Raw genomic sequence first — 7,827 nt, 5'->3', positions numbered from 1 at the left:
GAAGGCCACTGCCTTCTGCGATATCCGCATATGCGGTCTTGGGCCGCACCTGCGCTTACCGCTTCTGCAGAAGAAAGACCGCTTCTGCGGTCTGGGGCATTGCTATGAACCAGCCCACCGCTTCTGCGATTCTGCTTCTGCGGATTTAGGGCCACATCTGCGGTCTTGGGCTGCCTGGCCTTGGGCCACATCTACGGTCTTGGGCTGCCTGGCCTTGGGCCGCTTCTGCGAGGCTACGACCGCTTTTGCGGTCTCGCACCTGCGGTCAACCAACCGCATGTGCGGTTATGACAGAAGCATATGCTTCAACACTTTCCAAAAATTCCATTTCGATTCGTTAACCACCCGGAATCCACCCGAAGCCCCCGGGACCCCAACCAATCATACCAACCAGTTCCAAAACACATTACGAACTTGTTCGAGGCCTCAAATCATATCAAACAACGCTAAAATCACAAATCACACTCCATTTCAAACTTTAAGAACTTAGAATTTCAAACTTCAACATTCGACGCCGAAACCCGTCAAATCACGTCTAATTGACTTCAAATTTTGCAACAAGTCATGTTTGACATTACGGACCTACTCCAACTTCCGGAATTGGATTCCGACCTCGATATCAAAAAGTCCTTTCCCGGTCAAACTTCTTAAAAACCTTCAATCTTCTAACTTTAGCCAAATGACTCCAAAATGACCTACGAACCTTCGAATTCACTTCCGATCGCGCTCCCAACTCCAGAATCACCATACGGAGCTACTCCCAGACTCGGAATCCCAAACAGACATCAATAACACTGAAATGCACTTCAAGCCAAACTTATGAAATTTCTTCCAAAATGCTAACTTCCACAATAGGTGCCAAAACGCTCCCGGGTCATCCAAAACCCGATCCGGGCATACGCCCAAGTCCGAAATCATCATACGAACCTGCTGGAATCTTCAGATCCGATTCCGAGGTCGTTTACTCAAAATTCCAAAACCTAATTCATTCCTTCAACTTTAAGCTTCCGAACTGAGAATTCTCTTTCCAAATCAACTCTGAACTTCCCGAAATCTAATTCCGACCACGCGTACAAGTCATAATACCTGAAATGAAGTTGCTCATGGCCTCAGCCTGCTGAACGACGCGCTAGAGCTCAAAACGACTGATTGGGTCGTTACAATACATTATTTACAACTCACTCACTTACTCTTACATAGAGGTCAATGACATTACCTTTCCTTCATGAATCAAGTTCCCTCACACAACAAACGAGAGTAGTTCCACACACAATAAAATTTAATAACAATTAAGAACTCAAGATAGAAAGAATTCACTCACTCTCAGAAATAACATTCATATTCTACAAAAGATGCACCATAAGTTTGTCCACAGTGTACTACTCTACTAATCGAGCTCATTCAGTCTAGGATCAAAGCAAGACTTTAATTGGTTGTAATGTAGGCTGCGGGTCGGGTAGGATACATATGGATATAATAGTGACTACATCTCCCTAAGCACTTTAATACATACATTCTAACATTTAAACCCCATACTTATGTCAATCCATAAATCCACCTTCACATTAATGTATATTAACTCTATACTTCTTTAGGCACAAGTACATCAAAAGTCACCACTATCAAAGAATATTTTTCATAGCAATACAGCTATATATATATATATATATATATATATATATATATATATATATATATATATATATATATATATTCTTTTTCAATTCAAGTGACTTTTATTTTTTCAAAACAGTGCACCTTTCTCCTTATTTCATTAGTTCCACTCAAAAGCCAAACCAACCACCCTACACTTTAACTTTTACAAAGTTCATAACAATTCAAGTGCTCATGAGAAGTGAAAAGGTTCAAATAGATGGTTAATTCAAACAAATGGGTAATGCTTGCAATGTAATTGCCAAAAAAATAGAATTACAGGCTCAAAGGGTTAACTACGATACATAATGATTAGGCGGGTAAAATATACATATCTGGATCAACAAAGAAACGCCTATATCACTTTCAAGGCTGAACAAAACTACTATTTCGCTTTGCAGACACACGGGAAATATGCGGAAATCAGTACAAAATATACCAACACAGCCTAACAATACGGTGTCACTAGTCATGAGCCTCAAAATACAACCAAGACATTGTATGAATAATACAAAATAAGTCTAAAATAACAAAATACTAAAATAGGAAGGAGGAAGGCAGGGCCGCGAACACCGTGCAGCTACCTTGCGATCTCCGGATAAACTCTGAGAATGCTGGAAGCTCTCACTCTAATGCTCGGGCACCTGGATTTTCACACAAGGTGCAGAGAGTAACGTGAGTACGCCAACTCAGTAAGTAACTAAAGTAAATAAGGTCTGAGTGTAGTGACGAGCAGTTAAAATCATGCAACAAGTCTCAACAAAAATATCAAGTCAAATTTTGCGATTTAAAAGCCAGTCATTTCATAAAAACTTCAGTTTCGATTAAAAATCCTTTGAAAGCATTTATCCAACATTTTTAACAAAGACTCAATATAAGAGAAGAGTGAAAGCAACAAAAGTCATAAACAAGCCCCTCGGGCAAGGTATCACTCGTAAATATAGCCATTAGGGCAAGCGTATCAGTTACTCGTGACTCAGCTCTCGTCAAACAGTACTCACACTCAGCACTCCAACTCGATAATATCTCATAATAGTAATTTTCATAATAACCGATGCGGCGTGCAGCCCGATCCATAGTTTATAGTCGACTACGCTCACTATGGGTGTACAGACTCCGGAGGGGATCCTACAGCCCAAGCATCATATGACTGCGGCGTGCAGCCCGATCCAATATATATCGCTGCGGCGTGCAGCCTGATCCATATGTATATCGCTGCGGCGTGCAGCCTGATCCATATGTATATCGCTGCGGCGTGCAGCCCAATCCATATATATAATATCACTACGGCATGTTGTTGCGACCAAAACACTCACGCAAGTGTACGCGATCGACAAGTAATATAGTAGTGAGTAGAGTATCGTTCCCACGAGGAATTGTGATCAACTTCTCGACTGATATAGAGTCAAACAATTATCAATTCAAGCTAAATTATCACAAAATATATAAAGAACCAATTTACAATTTACCTAGTAATTAAACAATAATTCAATATAAAATTACTACACCAATTACACAATATTTTGAAAACAATTTGGGTAAAGATATTCTAGGGTCATGGGCTTGCTAGAGATCATGCTACTATTTTAGCTTAAGATTGATTTATTGAATTATCCGGGTTATTGATTATAGGGTTAATAATATTCATAAGAATCTTACGAGTTCTTATGCACCTATTCAAGTTAAATTAATACCTATATGTCTATGGTATTAATATTAACTCAAATGCATTTACAACTCCTATTTTTCAACCAAGCAAGGCAATTAAGTATATGTCTATCTTAATTGCGAATCTTTCACCCGATGCCCAGGATCCGGATCTTGCTCTATTTGATTCTATATGCAATCAAGAATTTCCTTTGTCAAGTTTAATTCAAGATTCGTAAATAATATTTCACTGTTAGCTACTCAGTAAAATAATTAGAAGCAGAATCAAATAAACAACCCATAACGATAGATTCAAGATCTTCAATCTAAGCTTCAAATAACATAATTATCTAACATCCATGACCCAAGAATATTAGAGTTTTTAGCTACTCATAATCATACAAAAATCAACAATAAAAGTCTTAAACATAATATAAACAAACAAATAGAAGAAAGTTTAAAAGAACTCTTTGAATCCTTGCTCCAAGATGTTGTTCTTCTTCTCCTTTCTTAGCTCTAAGATGAAGCTCCTCCTTCTTCTATGGCTTTTTTCTCCCTCAAAATCTGATCTCCCCTCTCAATAATGGAGCTTTACTTTATGTAAGTTGAGTGAGATTAAGAAGGAATTCCAATTTTACCCCTAAACAACGTTTCTCCGGATCGGAAACGAGCGAACAAGTGCGCGATGTATGTAGTTCGCGCGATACTTCGCGCGCTTCTTCTGGATTCCAGACAGAAAAGCTCGCGAACTATTACGCGAAGTTTGAAAGTTAGTGCAATACTTAGCGCACTTCTGTAGCTCGATTTTGTCCATTTTTCCGTCTCGTCCTTGCGCACACTCGACTCCTAGGGGTTGTTCTTGCTCATAAATCATTCCAATCTCCTCTTGAAAGCATCATTTAGGCTCCTCATCCTGCAATGTATACATATCACAATTAGAGCCTAATTTTCATCAATTAACCATAATATGTCATTGGAATATAATCAAGCGGACGCATAAACAATAGCTAAATCACCTAGATTTCGCCTATTATCACATGCAGCCCGATCCATAATAGATATATAATCCTCACCATTAGGTCCTAAACCTCTCTTAGTCATTAACCTCACGTCCACTCGGGTATATCAGATAAAGATCAGGGAACTCAACCCAAACAATTTTCATATATTAATAAATAGAGTGATGAAACCAGTTTTAAACAAATAACAGGTAAAACATGCCTGAGGATATGCTTTCAAATCAAACAGAGTAAGGAAAGTAGTAAAAATACCCCTAAGGGTCTAACAGGTCGGCACAAGGCCCCAAACGAGGCGTACAACCCAACATATAGTATCAATCTCAAAAATACGGGATATCATAAGATTTCAAATCAAATACGCGGCTTAATAGTCGCTACGGGACGGACCAAGTCACAATCCCTACCAGTGCACACCCACAAACTCGTCACCTAGCATGTGCGTCACCTCATTTATCAATACAATACGAAATATCGGGGTTTTATACCCTCAAGTCCAGATTTACAATGGTTACTTACCTCAAACCGGATGAAATACTACTCCGCGACGCCCTTGCCTCTTGACTCAGCCTCAACTTGCGTAGAATATATCCAAAATTAGAATCATGACGTCAAAATATGCTAAGGGAACGAAGCCCATGCGAAAATAATCAAATTATATCAAAAATCCCAAAATTGGTCAAACTCGACCCCCGGGCCCACGTCTTAGAATCTGATAAAAATCACGCCAATAGAATCCTTATCCTCCCACGAGTTCCTTCATACCAAGAATACCAAAATCCGACCACAAATGACCCCTCAAATCCCTAGATTAAGGTCTCCAATTTCCAAGCCTAAACCCCCAATTTTAACCACTAATTATCATAAATTTCAAGCTTAAATAGTTAGAAACCATCATAGAAACAATCTTAGGGTCCAAAAATCTTACCTCCACGAAACCCTCTTGAATTCCCTCTTCAATTTGCTCTCCCAAGCTCAAACCCGTACATGAAAAATGGTGGAATAACCCAAAAATTCGCGAAAGACTTAATTTATATGCTCTGCCCCAGCTAAACCGCTTCTACTGTCAAGAATCTCGCGCCTGCGGATGCGCACTTGCGGTCCTAGGCGCGCATCTGCAGAATCCACTTAACCGCTCAAGAAACGCACCTGTGATCAAAATCCTGCACATGCACTACCGCATGTGCACTCGAACCACCGCATCTACGGTTACAAATCTTCTTCAACCTTGGCTGTATCTGCGACCCTCCTTGCATTTCTGCCGCAGGTGCGGTTATGATAGGAACTTCAGCTGCAAATTTCCAACTCTAAACTTCCCGTCAACCATCCAAAATTATCCCGAGGCTCCCGAGACCTCAAGCAAAAGTACGAACAAGTCATATGCCACTATCCAAACTTATACCAATCTTCGAAACACCTAAAACAATGTCAAATCAACAAAATAACATTGGATTCAAGCCTAAGGTTTCCAAAAACTTCCGAATTCCGCCTTTGATAAAAAAGTCTATCAAACCTCATCTGAACGACCTTAAATTTTGCAAACACATCACATATGGCACAACAGACCTACTGCAACTTCCGGAATTCCATTCTGGCCCCCATATCAAAATTTCCGCTATCAACCGGAAAACGCCAAAAATCCAATTTCGCCAATTCAAACCTAAATCTACTCCGGACCTCCAAATTACATTCCGATAATGCTCCTAAGTCCCAAATTATCTCACGAAGCTATCCGAATCATAAAAACCCGATTCCGAGATCGTTTACTCACAAGTCAACTTTCGGTTGACTTTTCTAACAAAAGACCAACTTAAGAGACTAAGTGTCTCATTTCTCTACCAAGCAACTCCGACCCCAAACTAACCAATACGATAACACATAATATAGCTGGACAAGGCATAAAGAAGCAGAAATGGGAAAACGGGGCGGTAACTCATGAAACGACCGGCCGGGTCGTTACAAAATCGTTACACATACAATAAAAATTAAAGTCGCCACAAATACATATTTACATATACACATAAATGTATATATAAAATTGTGACAATAATAAAGTGACTAAATAACTTTATAACTTTAGTATGTTTGTTTAATTGTTCGTATCTTCTTAAAACAAAGTAAATTAGCCAATCTTCTATTGCCTATGGTCTTTGGTAAGTAGTCTATAGTTCACTTTTGTCTATGGCCTGCCTCGCTCTCTTTTCAACTTAGTTATTAGTACTTCGGAGTGGTGCATACTCTCCTGCTTGGCTATTGAATGAATCTTATGCTTGTACATGTTAATAACTCAATCAATTCTTCGAAAATATATTGTATTACCTTAATTGATAATAGCCAAAAATCTCGGGCGTATGTTATTCTTGCAACTTCCTGAATGGTCTGAAGATTTGCAGGAATGGATTAGACAAATGCATATTAAATTTACTTATAATGGTGTTCAATTATCAGAAATAGAATTTCCATTCGAATCCTACCGAGAGGTCCACTAGAGGTCAGAAATTGTTGAAGAAACAACAAGATCTTTCTTTTGTCCCTTTCAGGCAATCGAAAAATAAAGAAATGGTTAATATATTCAAGATAATTACGTATTTATAAAATACCGTCTCAATTAATCCTATTTCATCAGATCGGGGATGTGATATGGTTCCGAAGGATGACGGTTCATTCGTATACTTATAGTGACTATTGTCACTTCTTTTTTCATTTTGATAGTTTCTGTGATTACATGAATTATATCTATTTATACAAATACCTCGATGATTTTAGCTCGTTAATACATAATGTCCAATAAGCATATCTTGCGTTAGTATGGAAATGGGATCCCCAATAGCCTAAGACAAAAGATTCATATGAGAAAACACAAGTAAACAGGCCTCTACTTGAGCCTCCAAAAGAGTTTTTGGCTTTGGCTAATTTTCATTAATGAATGGTAATCGACAGACACATCATATTATAGTAAGTATTGATCTAGAATTGAAAAGTAGTATTGACGTTATCAGCAAGCCAATAATAATCACAAAAATCATAAAGCAATATTCAAGGGAAACAAAAGGGTTGAAAAGGTTCATAGAAACTTATCTAGTAAGAAGGTACCGTTTCACAAATAAATGTGAACCAGAACCATGAACTTTTTTTATTAATCTCGAATGCTTTTCTAGAATTTAGGCTTTATGTTTGTTTTTGTATGTTATAATTTCAATTGATACACCCGCTATAAATGTCTGCCTTTAGATTTACAGATTGTGAAGAGTCACCACTTTCAGTAATGTGGAAGATCACATCCCTTCGAATAAATTTTGTTATTTATTTATATCTTTTGGTATAAATAAAGTATTTAAATATATTTAGAAGGGCATTTAGATACTATAACTTTTTAGTTAAGGGCTCCCAACTATTATAATAATATATAATATAAATACATAAAGATAGATATAGATAAGACTGAAGAGCATCTCATAACATTTATATTAGTCAAATAGGAAGCAACTCTTTATGAACTAACAAGAATAAT

Source organism: Nicotiana sylvestris, chromosome 3, assembly GCF_000393655.2.
Source record: "Nicotiana sylvestris chromosome 3, ASM39365v2, whole genome shotgun sequence".
Lineage (NCBI taxonomy): Eukaryota > Viridiplantae > Streptophyta > Magnoliopsida > Solanales > Solanaceae > Nicotiana > Nicotiana sylvestris.
Note: the sequence above shows the minus strand (reverse complement) of the source record.